We start from the raw sequence: 25,331 nt of genomic DNA on the forward strand, positions 1-25,331 counted from the left end.
CATAGTATTCAAAGTGTGGTCATTTTATCTCATGCTTTGGTTCCCTTGGATTGCAGGAGATTGTTTCTATCTTGAGCTTCATGTCTCTCTTCTGTTTCTAATTTGACTTATCAATAGAAATAGAATAAAATAAAACGTAGAAAAGAAAGTAAGATGATACCTTTTTTATTGGACTAACTTAATACATTTTGTGATGAGCTTTCAAAGGTAGGCCTTCTTCATCAGATCAGAAATAAGCAATTGTTGATAAATAACAGTATATATAAGTAAAACATCAAAGCATTTCAGTGACAATCTAACAGGATGAGGGTAGGGTGGGCTAGGTGAGAGACAATTTGGCATATATACTCCTTTCTTCTCTGAAAGAAGACCCAAAGCAGTTTTAAGACAATAAATCAGAATATTTTGGAAGTCAGTCTACAGCTCTGCCTGGACAGAGCCAGCCGATTCTGTATGATATCTCAAAGCCTGGGATGACAAATGCAGGAGTGTTCTGGACTCTAAAGCTCCCATGCAACTCAAGTCTTCCTATTCCCGTAGTTCCACACCTTGGTTTTCTACTGATCTAAAATCTCTGAAAACCGAAACACGGAGTACCTTGAGCGTGCATGGCGCAAAAAAAAAAAAGACAGGTCTAGCGCTAGAAGCCTGGAAAGTTTGCCACCGCAAAAATATAAGTATGCCATCAAGAAAGCCAAGCGCTTGTACTTTTCCATGAAGCTAACAACTGCAGGTAAAGATTACAAAAAGCTAAACCAGCTCTTGAACTTGTTTCTCACCACAAATAAGCTGGAGACCTCTGGGGACGACCCACCTTCGGCGGACCTGCTTGCTACTTATTTCAAGGACAAAATAGAAGTTCTCAGGTCAATGCTAACTAGTTCCCCAGCAGATGTGGATGACTTCTTAGATTCCCTGGATCCGTGCTCTGCTTACTGTCCAGCCGATCGCACTTGCACTGCCTTTGAAAGCGTTCCTGTAGACCACGTTTCTAAAGTTCTCCGGAAGTTCTCAAACAAGTATTGTGGTTTGGATGCTTGCCCCAGTCACCTTCTAAAAGCGGCCCCGAAGCGCTTCACCGTCGACCTGACTTCCTATCTTAATTACATATTGAACCATGGCATCTTCCCCCCTGAGCATGGCAGTATTCTTCTCACACCCATCCCAAAGAATCCAAAGATAAGAGCCAACGTCACATCAAATTATCGGCCAGTGGCGTCCATACCGCTGATTGTCAAAGTTATGGACAGCTTGGTGAATACTCAGTTAAATGAATTCCTTGAAACCTTTGACATTCTGCACTACTCTCAGTCTGGTTTCCGTGCTCAGTTTAGCACTGAAACGGTTCTGGTCACAGCCATGTCGGATTTTAAACGGGACATTTCTGTTGGTATGAAAATTTTACTGTTGCAGTTCGACATGTCCAGCGCGTTTGATATGGTGGACCACGCCATCTTACTACATCTACTAGACACACTAGGCATCGGAGGGTGCGTGTTACACTGGTTTAAGGGTTTTCTGTCAACAAGAACTTACCAAGTCAAAGGCACTCCAGATCATTCTGCACCTTGGAAAGCTTCTTGTGGGGTTCCCCAAGGTTCGCCCCTTTCTCCAACGCTATTCAATATATGCTGTTTCCCCTTGCCACCACACTAGCAAACCTAGGCCTGAAACCATTTATCTACGCAGATGACATAACCATCTCCATCCCCTTCCATACCTCATTAGATGAAATCACAGATCTGATCGAAGTGAGTTTTTCTGTCTTGGAACGTTGGGCCGAGGTATTCCGGTTTAAGATCAACAAAGACAAAACTCAGTGTCTTGTGCTTTCGTACGTCCATGCCAGATTTTCCACCAACTCCCTTGTCATTAAAGACCAGACCCTCCCTATTTCACAGAGCCTTAAACTTCTGGGTGTTGAGCTGGACCCTCACTTGCACCTGGATCCGCAAGTGCGAATGGTCACCAAACGGATGTTCTATGCTATGTGGAGGCTGCGACGTGTTAGGTTTTGTCTCACCAGAGAGCTCTTCCGCACTCTCGTTCACTGGCTAGTTCTATCTCACCTGGACTACTGCAGTGGGATTTATGCAGGCTGCCAGGAGCATCTACTGAGGAAATTCCAGACTGCCCAGAATACTGCTGCAAGACTCATCTTGGGCAAGCCGCGCTGGGTTTTTGCGCAGCCCCTATGTTTCAACCTACACTGGCTACCTGTGAGAGAACGAATTGCATTCAAGATCTGTACTTTGACACATAAAATAATCTATGGCTTAGCTCCGGAATATATGATTCCTCTAATAGATCTCCCACCTAGAAATGCCATCACTACAGCACGCACCTTTTTACAACTCCATTATCCATCTTGCCGGGGTGTTAAATACAAGCTTCTTTTTGCTTCCACTTTTTACTACTCCAGCCCGAAGACCTGGAACACTCTTCCCCTGTACCTAAAGTCGCAAGCTGACCACCCTCTTTTCAAGAAGCTGCTGAAAACGTACCTTTTTGAACAAGTGTATTCCATTAGTGACTCTGCTGTTTAGTCATCCTAATTGCTGTTAACATTTTATCCTTATTCTACTGCTAAATTCATGTGCTGTATCTCTTAACTTTTGTAATTCATGGAAGCCACATTGTGTCTGCATTTGTGGGAAAATGTGGGGTAGAAATGAACCGTAAATAAATAAATAAATAAATATTGCTCTCAACCTCTTTATGGCTGGCATCCAAGCAATAGAATCTGAGTTGGGGATGGTCCTGGTCTGGCCTTTTGGCTAAGACTGGAGTGCCCCCCCCAACCTTAATGGGGACAAAATATGAAACAACCATTGACAAAGCAGGAGGATTAAACCTCTTTCTAAAAATTAAAGACCTTCATATATAGAGATAAACCACAGCCTTTTGCTTGTAAATTGCCTAGTGGACACCCAAGTCCGTCTGTATTTCCAAGGTTTTATTGAGCAAAGCTAAGCTGAACACTGTTCTGGTCTATGCAGGCTATTAAACAATGAAACTCAAAATTATAATGCACCAGGATTTATTATGTTTTTTTTCTAAATAATAATAATTCAGTCTCTTTGTGTTATCAGACATTTTCAACTCTATTCAGAGTCATTGTTTAAACTATGGTGGCAATGATGGTGAAAATAGGGAATTGAAAAGACATAGAAGCCCAGTAAAGGACTGCTGTGAAAATGTCGCACCTGCTGCACCGATATGTGAAGAGACTGGCAGGCAGCTATTTTCACATGATGAGTAACATTTAAGCAAAAAGTACTGTACTAAAACTTTGGAATGGCAAAAGAAGAGAATGACAGGCTTGGCAGCTCTGATATTGAATCCAGCTCCCCGTTCAAGTTTCTCGTATTCAAAGCACTGTTTTTTTTTCTGATAGTTTAAATCTTTGTTAAAAATTCTTTGCAAATTAAACAAAAGCAATCCTGTCAACACTGAACCAAATCAGGTCCTGTTTATTTAATGTGTGCAGCCACGTATCTGCTGCATATCTCAGTGAGGTTTTTCCAGAAATGAGCCACATGGCCAATCAAATTGGCCAGCTTGGCTATTTCCAGCAAAAAATACGTGGTCAGGATGTGAGTTGGTAGATAATATTAAAATTAAGTCGATTGTTGAAATCCAGGTATTTGCTATGGCAGGCCTTGACAAATTGTTTTTGAAACTTAGGGGCCAGGGACTGAGAGTTCTTTCAGCCTCCCTTTCTTTCTTAGGAAGGGTGAAGAGTAGGTTAGGGTGGTTGTGGCGGGGATGGGTGATATTAGGTTCACCTTCTGAAGGCTGTTACAGTCCTTTAGGGCCTGTGATATACAATTACTCACAGAGAAAACAAGCATAAAATTTCTGTGGGAAATTTTTTCTTAGATGATAATAGGGTAATTCTATAATGTGGGTGCCTACAATTAGCACCATATATTTATTTATTTCTTAGGATTTATTTACCGCCTTTTTGCAAAATGGGGTTTTTAGGTTCTTAAATTCCCTTCCTCACACTGAAAATCAGTTGTAAATACCTAACTCAATACCTGTAAGCTCCCATTGCCCTCATCAGTTTTTAAAATGGACACATTCAAGGCAATTCGATAACCTAGGCACTCACATATGCATGCATTATGACGGGAATTCGATACATGGCACCTAAAATTAGGTTCTACTTCCCCGCACAGTATTATAGAATACTGCAGATGCATGCTCAACTTGCGTGCCAGGATTTGCAACTAGTTTCAGTTGGTGTAAGTCCTTGCTTCCAAAGTTGGGTGGGGAATTTGGCCCTTAGCGCTTTTCTATATTGTAATAAGTAAGAGGGTGTCCTATCCGGGGGAGGCCACTAGAGGGCGCTAGGAAAATAGGTGGAGGTCGCTAGGACCGGGGAGAGCCCTGGGATGTCCACAGGTGTAGGAGGTTATGGGCTGGGTCCTGTGTAGCTAATTAACCACTTTATACCCCACCTGATGTGAAAGGAAGAGAAGTGAGCTAGCAGCAGAAGAAGGGTGATCCCCTGGAAGAGACTGGCTAGCCCTATGGACTTGTGGTGGACTGTGTATCCAAAGGAGATCAGCAGGCTGAAAATCCTGGGAACCAGGTCACCCTGAGTAAGAAGGGGGATATCACAATATAGCATGCTCATCCCAAAGCATCCTATATAGAATAGTGCTGGGCACCGATTTCATATTTGGGTGTCATTTACTGACTCTGGCCCTATGTTTGTAAATGTTTGCAATAGTTTATTTGAACTTGCTAAACTGCTCTAACTGCCAGGGCAGAGCGGACCGGCGTACAGGCTACAACAAAATATGAAATGGAAAGGAACTCCATTAAATAATAGGAAAGTTATACACTCGCACAGAAATAGAGGAAAGAGGAGAAAGGCAAAAATAAAGGATATGGGAACCATAGACGACCTCTAGCTGGTGGGCCCGATCAGACTGACCCTCCAAAAGCCTGCCCGAAAAGCCAGGTCTTTAAGTTAGCTTTGAAACTCTTAAGAGAGAGAGATCACTACAGAGAGAGAGAGAGAGGGAGAGGGAGACCTGGATGACTCATAGCAAGCAGACATAGGGCTGGGAAGGACAAGACGCACACATTAGCGCATAAATACCAAAATTCTGCCTAGGCGCTATTCTGAAAATGCCCGCTTAACTTGCATAGCATGTATTTGCACAGAGGTTTGCACAGGGGTAGAGCATGAGCAGCAAATAGGCTTAATCCCCAGTTATATTCCAGATTTGCATGCACAAATTAATTACTTAACGAGCCAATCAGCACTGATAATTGCCACTTAACAAGCAATTATTGACACTGGCTCCAATTAGAATTTACGTGCACAATTGTCTAAGTGTATTTTGCAATATTATGAATGTAAATTCTAAGTCACATAGGTGAAAAGGAGGTGTGGTCATGTGCATGGAATAGGCGGGTCTTAAAGCTATGCACGATGTTATAGAATATACCCGGCCTGTGACTAATTTAGGCATCAGGATTTATACCAAGTTTTACTCGGCGTAACTGCCCATGACTAAATTTAGTCACTTGGACTGGCGCTTGGTATATTCTATAAACTGCAAGGACAATTAGGCTGTAAAGTACTGTAAAGTACATCTAAATTTAGGCGTACTTTATAGAATACATCTAGGCGTATTTTTTTTCACATGGATTTTTCAGACACCATATATAGAATCTAGCCCAACATCCAGAATACTGTATGGTATGGGTGTCCTTGCCTGTCAATATTGTGTACCTGGATTTTCAAAAGGCATTTCATAAAGTATCTCATGAAAGACTCCTGAGGAAATTAGAAAGTCATGGGATAGGAGGTAATGTCCTATTGTGGATTAAAAACTGGTTAAGAGATAGGAAACAGAAAGTAGGGCTAAATGGTCAGTATTCTCAATGAAGAAGAGTAGATAGTGGGGTTCCCCAGGGATCTGTATTGGGACAGCTGCTTTTAAACATATTTATAAATGATCTAGGGGTCCTTTTATTAAGGGATGCCGAAAAGTGGGTCGTACTGGAGTAAGCACGTGGTTTGGATGTGCACAGGTCAATTTTTAAGTGCACCTGGAAAGAAGGCATTTTTTTTGCGACCGAAAATGGACATGCGGCAAAATTAAAATCAGCGCATGTCCATTTTCGGGTTGAGACCTTACCACCACTCACTGACTTAGCAGTAAGGTCTCATGTGCTAACCGGGCAGTAAGAGGCCAGCACGCGTAAACTGCCTATAACCGCTGGGTACGCGCCACACAGTAGAAAATAGAAAATATTTTCTGCCATGTGTTTGGATGCGCGTCAAGAATGGAATTACCATCCGGGGCACGTGGCAGCCAGGCGATAGTTCCAATTTGGGACGTGTTGGATACTCATAGGTGCCTACGTGCCTTAGTAAAAGGGCCCCCTAGTAAGGTAATGAAGGAGCCCTTTTACAAAGAGATGGTAGGGCTACCACTGGGCTTGCATGTGGCAAATTGGCCCTATTGCAGGGCTCGCCCAGGAGCCTAGCGGCAGCCCCTGAAAATGACACATAGATTACAAATTATAACTAATTACCACCCTACCCATGAAAAGTTATTCCATTATTATACTTCCTCTGTATACATCCGTCTGCTGCACAAACAATCTTCCCTATCAGTGTCTCACCTGATCCTGCCTGTCAGCATTTGAAATGCGACGCACCCACTAGAAACTAATGGGAATTCACTCGGAAAATAAAAACGAGAAGCAACACAAGAAAGAAAACAAAGGCAAAAAAAAAAAAAGGATAGGGAGGGTGGGAAATGATTGGTGGGGGAGTCCTGGGTGGGAATTGTCCCCCTTAAATGGGAATTGTCCCATGGGAATTGCCCTAGGTGGGAGTTGTCTCCGGGGCAATTGGTGGGTTGGAACTGTCCAGGTGGCTACTCGTTGGATACCATGATAGAGGTCTATAAAATACTGAGTGGAGTTGAATGGGTAGATGTGAATAGCTTATTTATGCTTTTCAAAAATACAAGGACTAGGGGACATGCAATGAAGCTACTAAGTAGCAAATTTAAAATAAATAAGAGAAAATATTTCTTCACTCAATGTGTAATTAAACTCTGGAATTCATTGCCATAGAATGTGGTAAAGCAGTTAGCTTAGCAGGGCTTTAAGGTGGACTTGGGAAAATCCATTGCTTATTTAAGATGTCTTAAAAAAACTTAAGCCATCTTTAGCAAGTATATATTTTGAGAGCTAAAGAGCACGCTTTACAAAACAATATAAACTATATAAGAAAAAAAGAAATAAAAAGTTAGAAAATTAGCGTGGTTGACAGCTCTAATCATGGTAGGAGGGTGGGCATGAGTCTATGATTACAATGAAAGCAGCACAAAAGAAGTTTGCAAAGTATTGCTGCTTGTTTATGAGAATTTGCCTATAATCTCCACCATTGGATTCTCCCTTAGCACTCTACTTTCTTTTCTTTTGTTATTTCTAAGATAAGCAGCATAAAATCTGTGTCCTGGATTGACCACTGTTAGAAACAAGATACTGGGCTTGATGGACTTCCAGTCTGTCGCAATATGGCAGCATTTATTTTCTTATGTTCTTATTTAGGGGCACCCACTTATGACAGTTCTATGAATGGCATAACTCTAGATGCCTAAATATGAGGCATGTCAATCTGGGCTATATTAATATTCAATAACAGAGCCTGGCACTTTGGTTCTATTACAGAATAGGCTCCTATAAGGTGGCCTCGGTGTGCTAATTGCAGGTGCCCATTTATAGAATTGCCTACTAAAGGTGCCTAATCACTTTGCAAATTAACCGCTTTGCTTCTCCACTGATGTATTAATTCCCAGCAATACATATAAATATCAATACAGCAAGCTGGAACTCATGGAATGCTTCATAAGAACATAAGCATAGAATAACTCTTTATTCCTAAAAGAAATTATACCAGACTTTTCAAATTACCATTCATAAAGGCTGTGATTTTACAGAATTTGAGAAGAATGCAAGCTGCAGGTGATACAGTATCTTTTTTTTTATTAAACAAATAAAATAAGAATCGCCTAGAACGTATCTGTTGATTTTATTTCCATGTACCCAAGCAGACTAATATGGCAATCATTCAGAGGCCAGCTCAAAATTACTCATTGGGACAGAGCTAAATATCCCCTGAGCTGGCCTGAGTATATTTTCCAATAAGAAAGAAAATGCCATGATATTCTGGTCCAGGAACTGAGGCCAAAGCCCACACTAGTTCCTCCTCAGGCCTGTGTGTAATTTGAAATGGGCAGAGCTGGCCCAAGGCACACATGTCTCATAATCAAGTGTTTCTCTTCTTGTTTTCTCCTTTTCTTTCATGCATCCAGCTTTCCCGTTGGCCCAGAAAAAATGATCTGTCTTAAATGCATAACTGAAAGAAGGGATTTTGTTCAGTGTATTGAATATGTTCACAATTCTGCTTAATGCTCATTTCTCTTGTCGCAGGTGAGGAAATCATCTTGGGAGCTATCTGTAAAAAAAATGTATGATATGTTTTACACTGTGCACCGAAACTCAAAATTAATTAGGATGAGGGAAGTACTTAATGACAAGGACTGCACAAGATTTTAAAAGTGTTATGCTGGTCATTTGAATGAATATTATTTCATATAAAAATCTTGATCACCTCTCCTCTGTCTTACCTCCTCCCCAACCCACTCTGCCCACCTTCCAACCATGCACCCAGCTGCTAGCTGCTCTGAAATATTTTACTGAAGTGAGAAGACCACTTGCTGCCTGTTCCTGTCACTAAATTTCAAGGTGCTAAGATTGATTCTCTGCAGGGTAACCAACCAGCGAGCAGAGTAGATAATTCCAGAAGTGCCACAGCATCAAGGAAATGCTGCAAATGTGACTCTGCCAACACACAGTGTTTCTACGGGCACTGTTTCCCCTATACATCCTGTACAAATCGGAAGCACAAGAAACATGGATTTTCACCTTATTCTGGAGCAATTGTGGACAAACCACCAAAATGAAGAAGGTGGATATATCAGGGCTGGCAAATACTGGCATGCTCTCTTTGTGCTTCTTGAATGAAGCATTGTGGTGTTAGTCCAGAGTAATGAATGACAAAGGGATCCTTTTACTAAAGTGTGTTAGGCAGTTACCCAAAATTCTATATAGGTCACCCAAATTTTGGTGTGGACCTCAGATCCATGCATAAACTAATTAGTTAGGGGGTCTTTTACTAAGCCGAAGTGGTGTTTTTAGCGCACGCTAATGATTAGCACGCACTAAATCCTAGAGATGCCCATATATTCCTATGCTATATTATTGTGCCCAAATCCTTGTATGGGAAATAATAGTCAATCAATAATAACCACGCTGTTTTTCCCACTCAAATTTAACAGAACACCAAAAACCTCAGTGTTGTAATCCAAAGTTATTAGAAACGTCCGTCCACTTTCCCGCTGCATAAACTGCTAGTTTATATTGAATATTTTTTAATATTTTAAATATTTAAACTGTATATTGATTCAGCTTATCTTAAAGGAGAGCATTGTCAGACAGAAACATATCATCCGACATGATTATGTTTCACCCCCCAGGGCTATCTCAAGGACCGTCCCCTGCAAAAAATGTTTAATATACTCCATGAGAAGAATATTATTTATACATAACCCCCCATGAGTAATACTCTTAATAACCAATCACTTTACCTTAAAATATGAATAGTGCCAGCTCAGCTCCTACATGTAAAGTCTCCCTGCCAAGATGGCAACATCCACTGCAACTCTAGATTTAACTCTTGCAGTATCACTGTTTTTAGTTTAGAAATCATCTGCTGTTCTCTGTAATTCAATAAAGAATCTAATGAATAGATAACTTTGGATTAAAACACTTGAGAACCGATGATGGAGGTGGGTGCAAGAATCCTTGCATCAGTGTGAAATCATTGGCAAGGTGCACTGCTGAGGTTTTCGGTGTTTTGATAATTTGAGTGGGAAAACAGCATGGCATATATTCCTATGGGCATCTCTAGCACTTAGCACTTGCTAATCATTAGCGTGTGCAAAAAATGCTACCGTGGCTCAGTAAAAGACCCACATAATGAGCCATTAACAATCCATAATTAGTGTTAACTGGTACTTATTTGGGTTTATGTGTGGATCTGCCCTGCACCCTAAATTTCATATCACACAACTCAAAAGGGGCCGTGGTCATGGGAGGGGTATGGATAGGTGAGGGGAGTTCCCAGGAATTAGGTGTGATGTTGTTCAATAGGGTCTTTTATGTGCCCAACTCAGTGGCGCTCCTGGGGGGGGGCGGTGGGTGCAGTCCGCCCCGGGTGCACGCCGCTGGGGGGGTGCCGCGCGCGCCTGTCCGTCGTTCGTTCCATGCTCCCTCTGCCCCGGAACAGATGACTTCATGTTCCAGGGCAGAGGGAGCATGGAATGAACGATGGACAGGTGCATGCGGCACCCTCCCCCAGCGGCATGCACCTGGGCGGGGGGTTCTTTCGCGGAGGGGTGTCCTTTCGCCGGGGGGGGGGGTCATGCTACACCCAGGGGGCGGGGCACATCGGCAATCCTCCCCGGGTGTCAGCCCCCCCCCCTAGGAATGCCACTGGCCCAACTTCCATTAGTTGTAAGTGTTCTTGTCATTTGTCAAGTGAATGAAGTGTAAGATAATGAGCAATTGTAATTAGGGCCAGATTCTATATAAGGCACCTAAAAATTCCACACGGTAAACATTTCCATGTAAATGTATCCTTTAAGCAGCGCCTAGATTTAAGCGCAGTACATAGAATATGCTTAGTTGAAATCCCAGTGCCTAAAACGACATGCCTCCATTTATACCAATGAAAATGTGGCATAAATCTCTGTGTGTAGATTTACGCACACTGGGCCATTTCCTATAACTGTGCATGTAAATTTTGGAACGCCCATGAAATTCCCATTTCCTCGCCCACAGCCATGCCCCTTTTGAACTGCGTGCATTAGAATTTAGGTGCAGTTCATTGCAAGATATGCTTAGCAAGTTGTGTGCGTAAATTCTAATTATTGCCAATTATTGCTTATTATTGGAGTGGACTAGTGGTTAGGGTGGTGGACTTTGGTCCTGAGGAACTGAGTTCAATTCCTGGCACAGGCAGCTCCTTGTGACTCTGGGCAAGTCACTTAACCCTCCATTGCCTGCCACATTGAGCCTGCCACGAGTGGGAAAGTGCAGGGTACAAATGTAACTAAATAAATTATTGCTTGTTAAGTGCTGTTATCAACGCTGATTAACTTGTTAAACCAATTAAGTTACATGTGTTGTTATAGAATAAACCTGGATTTTGGCGCAGATCTGTAGGTATGTTATATAGAATTTGGGGCTTAATGAGTGAATTAGCATGCATTAACTGGTACTTCACAAATGCAGTAACTGGGTTTGTGTTATTTTAATGGTTAGCGCACGCTAATTTACACATTACTACTACTTATTACTACTAATCATTTCTATAGCGCTTCCGGACATATGCAGCGCTTCACACTTGAACATGGCGAGACAGTCCCTGCTCGATAGAGCTTACAATCTAATTATGACAGACAGACAGGACAAGTAAGGGATAAGGGTTAGGACAGACAGGACATATCAGGGATAGGGGACAGTTGAAGGGTTAGGTTTAGGAGTTAAAAGTGAATGAAGTGTAAGATGATGAGCAATTGTAATTGAAGAAGTTTATTTCTGTTCACAGAATACACAATTGGAATTCAACTATTTTAAAGGGCAATGATTGAGAAAGCCAAGAGTTCTCCATTACGGACATTAGAGCACTTTGTGTTAGAGGTGGTATCTAGGCGAGGCATGGGCAAAGAATGCATGTGGAGAGTATATTACAGTTAGTGTACAGCACATAATGTGTGCTGACAATTGTGTAATTAACACAGGTCCACTTAATGCCTCCTAAATAGAAGATGCTCACCCCTGGATTCTATACAGCACACAACCCCCGGATTCTATATAGCGCCTAGAGATCTGCACCAAAATCCAAGTGGATTCTATAACAATGCATGTAACTTAATTAGCTTAACAAGTTAATCAGAATTGATAACAGCATTTAACAAGCAATAATGAGCACTAGTTGGCAATAATTAGAATTTACGCACACAACTCAGTAAGCATATTCTGTAACACAGAGCGTTTCTAACATGTGCAGGTAAAAAGGGGTGTACTTACAGGCCGGGAAATGGGTGTTTCATGGGCATTCCAGAATTTACGTTTGTAGTAATAGAATATGGCCTAGTGCGCATAAATTTACATACTGGGATTTACAACACAATGTCATTGGTGAAAATGGAGGCACGTAGTTTTAGGTGCTGAGATTTCAACTAAACATATTCTATGTATTGTGCCTAAATCTAGGTGCCGCTTATAGAATACGCTTAGTCGGCATTGATTTCTGCGCCAAATTTTTAGGTGCCATATATAGATACTCCCCCTAAGTCCATCTACGCTAATTGAGACTGGGTTGCAATGCGCTAATGGACATTTTAATGCTGGACCTGCCCCCCAATCATTGCCATGTTAATGTTGCATTAACTACACTTTAATTTCATGCATAAAGGAGCAATAACTTCAAAATCTAACACGCCTAAGTAAAACGACTCCAAAGTTCAATAACAAAAAATATCAGGCAATGTCTTTTTACTGAAGGAACAGATTTCTTGAACAGATTTTGGCAACTACACCTTTTTATCAGGTCACATTGAAATGAGCAGTCACATTTCAAAGGTGGAATGAAGTGGGAGGTAGGAGGAGGGAAAAGAGGGTGGGAGATAGCTTAGCAAGTAAAAAGAAAGTGACAGAGAGAATGCAGAATTATGTCTGGTAGTGAGTTAGAAAGAAAAAATCCGGTGGGCTCACCAGCATCCGAATTGTCTCCGCTGCATTTTGGCAGCAAATGTCACTTCACATCAAAGTGGACTTTAAATTATCCATTGTATTATTCTGCACCAATTTTTTGTGATTTCCAACAGTGAGTGTCAGACCCCTGAGGCAGACGGCTGTTCCGTCGAAACATGGCCCTTTGTCGGGTCATACACTTGTGTGGTGCTGAATAAAGTTGTTTTTATTGACTCCAGGTTGCAAAGATTCTTTGGTCTACCCCTACTTCTTGGAATTTTTGTTTGGACAATACATAGGATGTTTTTATTTTTACCTTTACCTTTGAGTTTTAGTGAGTTAGAAAGCCCATCTCTCTCTCTCCCTCTCCCTCTCCCTCTCCCTCCCTCTCTCTCTCTCCTTAACGCTTTCTAAACTAAATCACTTGACAATTTCTGCTTCTGAATAAAGAAAGCCTGCAGCTATATTTGGATCCCAGAGACTCTTTCATTTTCAAAAGATACAAATTAAGTGGAGCCCTGCAGATAACTATACCGAATTTGTATGTTTTGTGAATGCGTAGAAGAAATACCTCCTGGTGTTCAGCATTGCTAAAATCAGTGGATCATCATAAAAAAGCCTCAAAAGAAATCAGTGTTATGTTTTGAGAGACAAGAACCATTTTCTTAAATGTTCTATTCAGGAAACCACTGTATTAAGGTGTTAATAGCTTTGCAAATGTGACTACGTACAGAAAACTGGAAAATAGCACACATAATCCCATTTGTATGATTTTTAAGCATAATATTTGTCATTTTCTGTCCATAAGTTTACACTGGTAAAGCTGTTCGTAAAAATTATGCAGATTTGCTAATGAGCTGAAGGGCCATCCAGATGAGCTCATTAGCGATTTTGTTGTAACAAAATTCTGTTTGGAAAATCACACAAAATAGGAATTTTCTATGAAACTTAACAACACCTTTAGGTGGTGTAGTTAGGTTTATTGCAATGAAGCCTGTAACTTTGCTTGGATGTTATTACAAAAAGCTCCCATGAAGCCATTTTAGCTGTATTTAAATGAGCCAGTACTGTGAGAAAATATTTGAACGGTCCAGGTTCATACCAGTCTTGGGCTGGTACATTGGTTCCCAAGTGTGTAGAGGAGGAGGAGGAGAACGCTTTGAAATCTGAAAAGAGCAGAATGGGCTATATCTGTTATACACTGAAATTTTACTAGTGCTCAATATTCTGAACTATGCACCTCAGCAGACACAAAAAAAGCTCCCGCTAAATGCATATTCATTGGAAAAATATTAATTTAGCAAATCAGTTCCTTTGAGTGATTACCTGACACCCCAGACCCTCTTGAATCATGTATCTTTAGAGGAAGTAGTGATACCCACTTGTTCCTGTCTCCATGCACCATCTTGAAAACTGGCTCTGATCCTGTTTGGGGGTCCATTCTGTCAAGTAAAGGAATTTTTTTCTTGCTAAAGATGGCAGTGGAGAAGCAGGAGTGAGTAGAATTTGCTCCTGCCTCTTAAGGATATGTGATGGGGGAGGGGGAGTCTGGGTGGATAGGGGTACCGAGGGTGGAGTCAGAGCTGTTAGACACCAGGGCTATTTATCAAAGAGTTGGAGGGGTGGGATAAGTGGGGATTTTTTTTTTGGGGGGGGGACGACAACAACTGAAAAACAAGTGTCTACTCACACAGGAGGAAATTTTATAAATGATGCTTAAAATATGATACCAGGAAAAATCAGCGCTAAGCATGACTCTATTATGGGTGAGCGCCCTTTAAAGAATCATGCTCAGTGCCAATTCCTGCACCTAATGTTTGACGCCAGACTTATGGCTGCTGACACCTGGTGTAAATGCTGGCACCCAAATTAGACATTCTGAGACTGTATTCTTTAAGTATGCACACAACATTTTGGAATGCCCCTGACATGCCCATGGCCACACCTCTTTTGAGTTTTGTGCTAATAGAGTTAGGCACCATGCCTTATAGAATAGTGAACAGTCAGATGCATGCACAAAGTTTAATGAGTGCCGGTGGGTCTCCAGCCCCCCCTAGTCCCCCAGCAAGAGGACCACAGAGAAACTCCCTTATATGGTGTATAGCTCCGCCCAGTGCATCCCAGGATACACTGGGCCGGGCTGGGCGCCACCATTTTGCAGTGTCGTAGGAAGAGGAGGGAGGCAGGCTACCCTCCCTCCTCCAACACACAAGGTAGGAGAGTAGAGGGGACTGGACCACCAGGGACCCCTTGCGTGGGACTAGGGGGGGCTGGAGACCCACCGGATCTCCAGCCCTCCCTGAACCTGGGGGGGGGATCGTCGGAGGGGAACTGGAGGTCCAGTGGACCTCCAGCCCCTCTGTCGCTGGGGGGGGGGGGGGCGGTTGGTCGCCCACTAGGCCACCAGGGACCCTTTGGTGGGGGAATTAGGGGGGCTGGAGACCCACCGGATCTCCAGCCCTCCCTGAACCTGGGGGGGGGGGATCGTCAGGGGGACTGGAGGTCCACCGGACCTTCAGACTCCGTTGCTCGGGGCAGGGGTAGTTGGGGCCTGGTGGTCCCATGGACCTCCAGCCCCCGTGTTTGACAGGTTTGGGCTTTTGACAGCCCAGACTCGTCAAACAAGTGCGGGAGAATTGTGCTGAGTGCATGCTCAGGTACAATTCTCCTGCACTTCTACCCCATGATCAGAGATAATTGCGTGCTTAAATTTGCATGCAATTATCTCTGATCATAGGTCTAATAACCCCCCGCGCTGTTCCAGCGCTATTTTTGAAGCACTGTTTGGAACAGCGTAGGGTTTTGATCATCTGTTTGTAAGTTTGCAGGCCCAAATTTTAATGCTAGTTAGAACTTTCTAGAATTAGGGGGATAGCGCTAAGGCGGTCTGAATATCCCAGTCAGCAGTATTTATCTGGATATCAGGTGCTTCTATCTGGATAAATGCTGCTGAATATTAACCTGTTGATTTCTGTGAATAATTTTTGTTGGAAACCTGTGTCATTTTATGCATGTTTGAAATTCTGCATTTAATATTGCAGTCATGTGCAATACTTATGGCCCTTATTTTAGACGTGCATAAATTGGCTTTTAGTTGTATATATTGCATACAGGTCTAAATCCCAATTTTAGTAAGCTGGAATATACACATTTAAAACTCAAAAACCATGCATTTGGCAAGAGGGCACGGTCTGGGTGTGCTTTTGGCGGGACTAGGGGAGGGAAAAAAGATAAATGAGTATTCTTTGTTTCAGAAGGGGAATGTGCATTTAAGTCCATCAACTTGATTTTGGGATTTACAGGAAACCAGGGAAGGTTTAAGGTTTAAAATGTTGCTTGATTTGTGCAGCGCTGGGGTGGTCACACCCTTAATTCCCCAGTGTGTTTTGTTCCACTTGAAAGCAATACTGGCAAGAGAGATTGGATTCTGTGACAGAACTTATTTAGTGCCAATGCGGAGAGGTGCCATGAATGCATTGTGACTTGCTGTTGTGGTTCCTCCAGACTCTCTCATGAGAGATGCTAAGAACCGAGTGATGCTAAGATGTCAATAGTGTGCATAACCTGCTGTGGATGATCCTGTTACACCCTGAAGAAACCTACAGTGAAACTAGTTGGATTGGATCTTGTTGCTTTGAACACTCTTTTATAAGATAAGTCACTGTTTATGGTTACCGGTACTGAAGCATTGCACAGAGCTTTGAACGGTTGGATGGGAGGTTTTTTTTCTGCCTGTGAGGTCACTACCCAACAAATCCTATAATATAAATTATATAGGTGGACTTTTGAGGCCTTTTCCTCCCATTTTTACAGTTGTATCGTCTTTCTCTATGCAAAATTAGTCAAGATCAAGTTGATTTAATTGTTACTTGTTGGTTATTTGTTTTACAGAAAAGTATATGTTATCATATTGAATCAATGTTACATGGAAAAAGCAATCGTGTAATATTGCATTTCACGGATAGAAAAATTGCATTTCATGCTTCAGAATTTGCAGAAACTCTGACCGTGTTGATTCTTTGAACATTGAAATAAAGAACATTCTAATTTACTTGCGCACTATATGTGTCCTTCTTTATCTCTACTGTTTGACTGACAGCTTTGGAAAAATCAAACGTGTGTTTCTTAAATGACTGATATAAATGTGTATGTGCTGGCACATTCACATAGAAACATGATGGCAGATAAAGGCCAAATTGCCCATCCAGTCTGCTCATCCATCTCTCCTGATTAAATTACATTGAGCGGCATAATCAGTGGTGTGCTGGTAAATGTTTAACAACAGGCTCTCTCCCTGGTCCACCTCTGCGCCCCTCAAAAAAATAATTGCAGAGCTGGCTATAGCCGGTGAGAGAGCCTGGGGGGGGGGGGGGGGGCAATGCATTACTCTCTCCAGAAAAAATAAATAAGTAAATAAATAAATATAAACTTTTAACATTGAGCACCTGATTCTCAAAGTAGACATATTCCAAACACTATAATGAAAATAATGATTATTTCTTTGTTGTCTGGGGACTTTGTTTTTCTGATCATGCCGGCCCAGTGTCCGATTCTGCTGCTATCTGTCCTCTTAACTCCATTTCCAGGGCTTCCTTAAGGCGGTAGAACGAGAGGGCATGAAATGAGATTGAAGGGGGGCAGACTCAAGAAGAATGTCAGGAAGTATTTTTTCACGGAGAGGGTGGTGGATGCTTGGAATGCCCTCCCGCGGGAGGTGGTGGAGATGAAAACGGTAACGGAATTCAAACATGCGTGGGATAAACATAAAGGAATCCTGTGCAGAAGGAAGGGATCCTCAGGAGCTTAGCCTAGAATGGGTGGCAGAGCTGGTGGTTGGGAGGCGGGGCTAGTGCTGGGCAGACATATACGGTCTGTGCTGGGGCTGGTGGTTGGGAGGCGGGACTAGTGCTGGGCAGACTTATACGGTCTGTGCCGGGGCTGGTGGTTGGGTGGCGGGGATAGTGCTGGGCAGACTTATACGGTCTGTGCCAGAGCCGGTGGTGGGAGGCAGGGATAGTGCTGGGCAGACTTATACGGTCTGTGCCAGAACTGGTGGTTGGGAGACGGGGTTGGTGGTTGGGAAGCGGGGATAGGGCTGGCCAGACTTATACGGTCTGTGCACTGAAGAGGACAGTACAAATAAAAAAGTAGCACATATGAATTTATCTTCTTGGGCAGACTGGATGGACCGTGAAGGTCTTTTTCTGCCGTCATCTACTATGTTACTATGTTTCTTCATTTCTTGCCCTACATCCATAAGTAAAAGCTGGGTCCTCCGCAGACTTGACTGTCCAGTGGATCCATCTGCTGCCTATTTTCTCCATCCAAGTGCAATTTTTCTCCCTTTTCCCTCATCTACTACTACTACTACTATTTAGCATTTCTATAGCGCTACAAGGCATACGCAGCGCTGCACAAACATAGAAAAAAGACAGTCCCTGCTCAAAGAGCTTACAATCTAATAGACAAAAAATAAATAAAGTAAGCAAATCAAATCAATTAATGTGAACGGGAAGGAAGAGAGGAGGGTAGGTGGAGGCAAGTGGTTACAAGTGGTTATGAGTCAAAAGCAATGTTCCCTCCCCTCCATCCATATCCAGCATTTCCTCTCTCTCCCTTCCTCCATCCATGTCCAGCATTTTTCCTCTCTCCCCTCCATTCATGTTCATCTCACTTCCTCTCTCTTCCCTCCCCTCCATCCTTGTCCAGCATTTCTTCTCTCTCCCTTCCCCTCCATCCATGTGCATCTCCTTCCTCTGTCTTACCTCTCCTCCATCCATGTCCAGAATTTCTCCTGCCCTCCCCTCCATCCATGTCCTGAAACTCTCCTCTCTCCCCTGCCCTCCCCTCCATCCATCCATGTCCAGCAACCCTCCTCTCTCCCCTGCCCTCGCCTCCCCTCCACCCATCCACCTCCAGCAACCCTCCTCTCTCCCCTGCCCTCACCTCCCCTCCATCCATGTCCAGCAAAGCTGTAGTAATTGTTTCCTGTTACCCATATTGACCCCAACTTTGTTTGGGATAATGTGGGGTATAAATGTCTCAAATAAATTAAATGGTTCATAAACATCAATTCCTCGATGTATTTTAGAACAGGCTCTACATTGACAGATCCTGTTCAAAAATATTACCAGAATTGTACGTGGACATGGACATAGGCATCTTAGTTCCGATATTTACATCCTTTTTAAAATGCTTCTCTTTATGCCTGGCTTTATTTCAGGTATTAAGATACCATTATATTATATAATTAATGAAATATTCTAATTTTCTTTATTCAAATTCTTTTAAAACAGATGATAATGGAACAGACCTCTACATGACAGATACATATATTTAAATAATTTCATTATAAAGCAATCTGTATTATGTCTGTTTACATGTGTATTTTCTCATCTTATGTTATTGATAATGTTCATTATTATAGTGTATGAGCAAAATGCTGTTAGCTAGGAAAAAAATACTGTTCTCCTCAATAATTTATTCTGTTTTCAGTTATTGTGACAGTGAACTCTAGAAAGGGAGAATTTATAATGAGTCTGATTGTCAAAGTACATTTTCTTCAACGTCTTACTAGTAGGTTTTCTTGTACTAAATTCTTTTTGAAGTGCCTGCACACAAAGAATGAATATAATGAAGACTCATTCAAACTTGTCTGTCTTTTTATATGTGAATTTTGTTATTATTCTTTCAGTAGTCAAAAAGAAATGAGCTAATAGAGCAGCTTGACAGCTATTCCTCAGAGAGTCCTGGAGTAGGGTCAAACTTCCCAGTCCCCAAACCATCTGCACCCTGTTATTGCTGCTTAGCTGGTAGCAGGGCCCTTAGGTCCAGGCCTCATATAGAAAAGGGGCCTGCATTTGGGAGAAATGTTTATTTGTCTAATATATTTTTTTTACTGAATGTAAAATTAATTCTGCTAGGAGGAATTTATTTGCTTCGCTTTTTGTACATGAACATTTTCTTAGCACCATACAAGGGCAAATGATCAATGTGGACTAACGTTAGGATGGGTTATTTTGCTGTTAATTCATTTATTAGTAACTGGGGCCCTGTTTACTAAGTTGCGTTATAGGTGCGTTAGCGTTTTTAACACACATTATGCATGTACGCATGTTAACCATGTATGCGCCTACAATATCCCTATCGGTTCCTGCGTGGATAACACGCACACTAATTGTAGGCCCGTTAAAAAATGGTAATGCACCTTAGTAAACAGGACTCTTGGTCTCATTGTATAAAATATGACCTGTGCTAAAATAGCATGAATTCTGATAAAACAGTTCGTCTTAACAGTAGCCCACATCATAGGCGCCGACTCCATGGGTTCTGTGGGTGCTCGAGTACCCCCCATATTCTCACCTGCCGATGTCACCCAATGGAAGTTCTGCTTCCAACCCCAGCCCGACCTGCCCGCCCTCTTCTCCCACAACAGCCCTCCGCTGTCGCTTTCCTGCCGCTCAGAATTTAAAACACATTTTACCTCAGGTCGCAGCGGCAGTGAAAGGCTCTCTCTCAGCTCTGTTCCCGCCCTCATTTCCTATTTCCACGAGGGCAGAATCACAACCTGAGTTAAAATGCGTTTTAAATTCTGGGCGGCAGGAAGGTGAGGATGGAGGGCTGTTGTGGGAGAAGAGGGCAGGCAGTTCGGGCTGGGGTTGGAAGCGGAACTCAGCGGAGCTGAAAGGGGGGGCAGGTGGTGTTTGGGGCAAGTTACTAGACATGGAGGGGAGGGCAAGGGAGAGAGGAGAAATTACTGGACGGGGGAGGGGAGAGAGGAGACATTGCTGGACATGGAGGACAGGGCAGGGGAGAGGAGAGATGAGACTTGTTGGACATGGATGGATGAATGGAGGGAGGGAAGGGCAGGGTAGAGAGTCGAAATCGCTGGATATGGATTAGGGGAGAGAGGAGAAATCACTGGACATGGAGGGGAGGGCAGGGGAGAGAGGAGAATTTCTGTATGTGGATGGAGAGGGCAGGGAGAGAAGAGAGTTGTTGGATATGGATGGATGGAGGGAAGGGGAGGGCAGGGGGAGAGGAGAGTTGCTGTACATGGATGGAGGGGAGGACAGGGGAAAGAGAAGAAATTGCTGGACATGGATGGAGGGGACGGGAGAGAGAATAAATTGCTGGACATGGAGGGGAAGGCAGGGGAGAGAGGAGAATTTCTGTATGTGGATGGAGAGGGCAGGGAGAGAGGAGAGTTGTTGGACATGGATGGATGGAGGGAGGGAAGGGGAGGGCATGGGAAAGAGGAGAGTTGCTGTACATGGATGGAGGGGAGGGCAGGAGAAATGCTGGACATGTATGGAGGAGAGGGAAGACAGGAAGGAGATGCTCATGGATAGAGGGAATGAGATGCACATAGATGGAGGGCAGGGGAGAAAGGAGAAATGCTGGACTGGACATGGAGTAGAGGAAAGACAGAGGAAGTAGATGCACATGGAGGGGAGAAGAGAAATGCTGGACATGGATGGAGGGGAGGGAAGACAGAGGAGGAGATGCACATGGATAGAGGAGAGAGAGAGGAGAAATGCTAGACATGGATGGAGGGGAGGGAAGAGAGAGGAAGTGAGATGAACATGGATGGAGGGGCGGAGAAAGAGGAGAAATGCTGGACATGGATGGAGGAGGTAGAGGAAAAATGCTGGACATGGATGGAGGAGAGGGAAGAGAGAGGAAGGAGATGCATATTGATGGAGGGGAGGGAAGAAAGAGGAAGGAGATGCATACTGACTGAGATGAGGGAAAGGGAAAAGAGTAGAAAAACTACACATGAATGGAGAAAATAGACGCTGGATGGAAAGGGGGAAGAGAGGGGCAGACGCTGGATGGAAAGGGGAGAGAGAGGGGGTAGATGCTGGATGGAAAGCGGGAAGAGTTAAGATCGAGGAAAGAAGAAACAAGAGACTGAGACCAACACAATTAGAAACAGTAAATGGCCAGACAACAAAGGTAGGAAAAAATGAATTTTACTTTTAGTTTAGTATAAAGTAGTGCGGTAGCTGTGTTAATAAATGCAGAAAATGGAAATAAGGTAATATCTTTATTGGACTAATTTTAATACATTTTTGACTGATGTTTGCAGACCAAACCCTCCTTTCCCATGTCAGAACAGAATACCATAACAGCACTATACTGTCCTGACCTGAGGAAAGAGGTTTTGGCCTCTGAAAACTAATTGAAAAATGTATTTTGTCCAATAAAATGATATTATCATATTTTCCATTTTTTGTTTTATTTATGTGTGTTAACCTATAGTATAGTGATTGAAATATGTCAGTTTTTGAAATTTGCATCTCCTTATATTTGCACAGTACAGGGGGATTGAGGGGCGGGGCTGTTTAGGGAAGAAGTCCTGGGGCAGGTTGCAGGCAGTCTTTGAGTGATGCTGCCACTGCCCAGGTGAAGGCTGCGGGGGGGGGGGGGGGGGGGGGGGGGGGGGGGGGGGAAGCACCACCTGTAAAAATTTCAGCACCCCCCAATCATTTTGAAAAGTTGGCTCCTATGGCCCACATTGATAATTTCTCCCCATTAAACTAAACTCTGGGACCTTCTAATTTGAACTGGCCTGGATCTCTGTGTTTCTCTGAAAGTTCCTGGCTGGTATTGTATGTGAGGTCCCTGGGACTAGAGGATGAACATCTTCATCCTTAAATATGGTTATCACCTCAGTGGGACTAGTGCAAGGGGATTGGGCACCCTAAATGAAAGTCCAACCTTGAGCACCACTCAAACCCACAATTGACTTTTCAAAGTTAATATTGTGCTGTGTTATGAATACAAATTTTATCTGCTCAATATACTGATGTGGTGGTCAGCTTTTTAAACACTGGTAAAAACAGAGAAAACCCGATCTGACTGAACCAGTTTCACCAGCAATGCTGGCTTCCACAGGGTCATTTACTTCAGATTGGCAAATATGCACAATTCATTTAATGTTCACTGGGTAAAGCATTGCAGCAGGCTGCTAGCTTGAAAATGGCATCGGATCAGGTTTTCTCTGCAAGTTAAGTAACTGTTTTTCACTTGGAGTACTGCTGGCTGTATGGATTATAGATTGATCACTGCACTGTTTTATCACATAAAAGTCCAAATTGGTATTTTCAATTTTTAGATGTTTTTCTATGAATTTTGTCAGAAGTACATTCAAATCACAAGGGGTGTCAGGGGCGTGTTAAGGTAGGATCTGGGCATTCCTTAGAAGTTTTTCTGCCATAATGGATCAAAACAAAACCATCAAGGGCTCTGAGTTGAACATTTTGGTCTAGACATGTTTCATTAATGAATAAGCCACAAAAAAGTGCCAAAACATGGCAGCGAGACTCATCTTCGGAAAAACACGATTCGAAAGCGCAAAACCCCTCCATGAAAAACTACACTGGCTCCCAATCAAAGAATGCATTGCCTTCAAATTCTGCACTATGGTTCACAAAAATATATACGGTGATGCACTGGGCTACATGACAGACTTGATCGACCTACCTACTAGAAACACATCCGAATCATCACGAATGTACCTAAATCTCCACTACCCAAGCTGCAAAGGACTCAAATACAAATCAACTTACACATCCAGTTTTTCCTACATCAGCATACAACTGTGGAATGCACTACCAAAACACTTGAAAACTACATATGACCACTTACACTTCAGAAAAACACTTAAGACCCACCTGTTCAAAAAGGCTTACCCTGACCCAACGTAAATGCCTGATCTCTGCAACATAACTACACTAAAGTTCGTAATGGTCATCACACAACTCTCCCATTGTACGATTCCTTCACGTGGTCCTACCACATGAACCTTATCCTACCACAACATCGCCTTGTATTTATTTAGTCTGGAGTCTGTAAACAGCTCTCCGGCACTATGTAAGCCACATTGAGCCTACAAATAGGTGGGAAAATGTGGAATACAAATGTAACAAATAAAATAAAATAAATAAAAAAATAAATAAATAAATAAAGTGACTGGATGACCTCTCCTTAGTCCCCCAGTGATTATTAACCCCCTCCCATCCACCAAAGATGTGATTAAGGTCCCTGGAGTAATCTAGTGGTGGGTGCAGTGCACTGTAGACAGGTGGACCCAGACCCATACCTCCCCCTACCTGTTACACTTTTTTTTTTTTGTGGTGGAAACTACAAGCCCTCCAAAACTCACCAGAAACCCACTGTACCCACATATGGGTGCCCCCTTCGCCCATAAGGGCTATTGTAGTAGTGTACAGTTGGGGGTAGTGGGTTTTGGGGGTTCACATCACAAGATAAGGGAGCAATGGTGAGATGTGTACCTGGGAGCATTTATTTGAAGTCCACAGCAGTGTCCCCTAGGGTGTCCCATTGCTCTCCTGGGATGTCTGTGAGATCAGTCTACTAAGAATGCCGGCTCCTCCTACATCCCAATGGCTTGATTTAGTGCATTTTTCACCTGGACTTTTTTTTTCAAAAATGGAGCACAAAAACATCTAGCAAATAGCCATTAAAAAAAAAAAAAGATAGACATTTTTCTGTTTTGAAAATGGCAATTTTAGCAAAACGTCTATTGAAAATGCCCCTCCACATTATAATTTTAAACTGACTACCCTGTTTGTACATGTTTTACTAAGCTAAGCACTTGGAGATTCTGCTTGGATATGACTGTAGATTTTACTAATATATGAACTCAGCGCACTTTGGATGATGATAATATATATATTTCTTGAATTTTAATTTTTTTAAAAATATTGAAGGAGTATGTTATTAATAATATTTGAAGTTTGACTTTCAATTGATGTGGTCAACATGCATGATACAAATTAAGGGCTCTGTTTACTAAGGTGTGCTAGTGTTTTTAGCGCATACACAAAATTAGCACGCGCTGTGTAGGTGCCCATAGGAATATTGTGGGTGCCTACACAGTGCTAAAAGCACTAACGCACCTCTAGCGTGACTTAGTAAACAGGGCCCAAAATGATTTATTCAATACATTCTTTTGATTGGTGGCTTTTTGTTTTGTTTTGCCTTTATATTGTTTTTATTTATAAAATTACGCACACGTGGATAATGCTGTAATTGGATGCCTCCATTTAGACACTATATTCAGTTTTTAACATTGATCTTCATCTTGACTATTGAAATTCTGTGTGTATGGGTTGTATGAAGGGGTTATTAAGGAGACTTCAGACTGCGCAAAACACGGCTATATGGTTAATCTTTGGACTATCTAAATATGAAAGTGCTTCCTCATTTTATGTCAGACATCACGGGTTACCAATTGAAAACAGAATTCTTTCTAAATTAGCTTGTTTTCTTTTTAAAATATTACATGGTTTGGTTCCTAGATACCTTTTTTCCCATTTTTGTTTTGCAGTTTCTTCCAGAACTAGGCAATGTGATAGCTGTAATTTTTTCACCTTTCCTTCAGTCAAGGGTAAAAGGAAACTATTGATCTTTGAGAAATCTTTGGCTATTTAAGTAGC

The sequence above is a fragment of the Microcaecilia unicolor genome, chromosome 4, assembly GCF_901765095.1.
Source record: "Microcaecilia unicolor chromosome 4, aMicUni1.1, whole genome shotgun sequence".
NCBI classification, from domain to species: domain Eukaryota; kingdom Metazoa; phylum Chordata; class Amphibia; order Gymnophiona; family Siphonopidae; genus Microcaecilia; species Microcaecilia unicolor.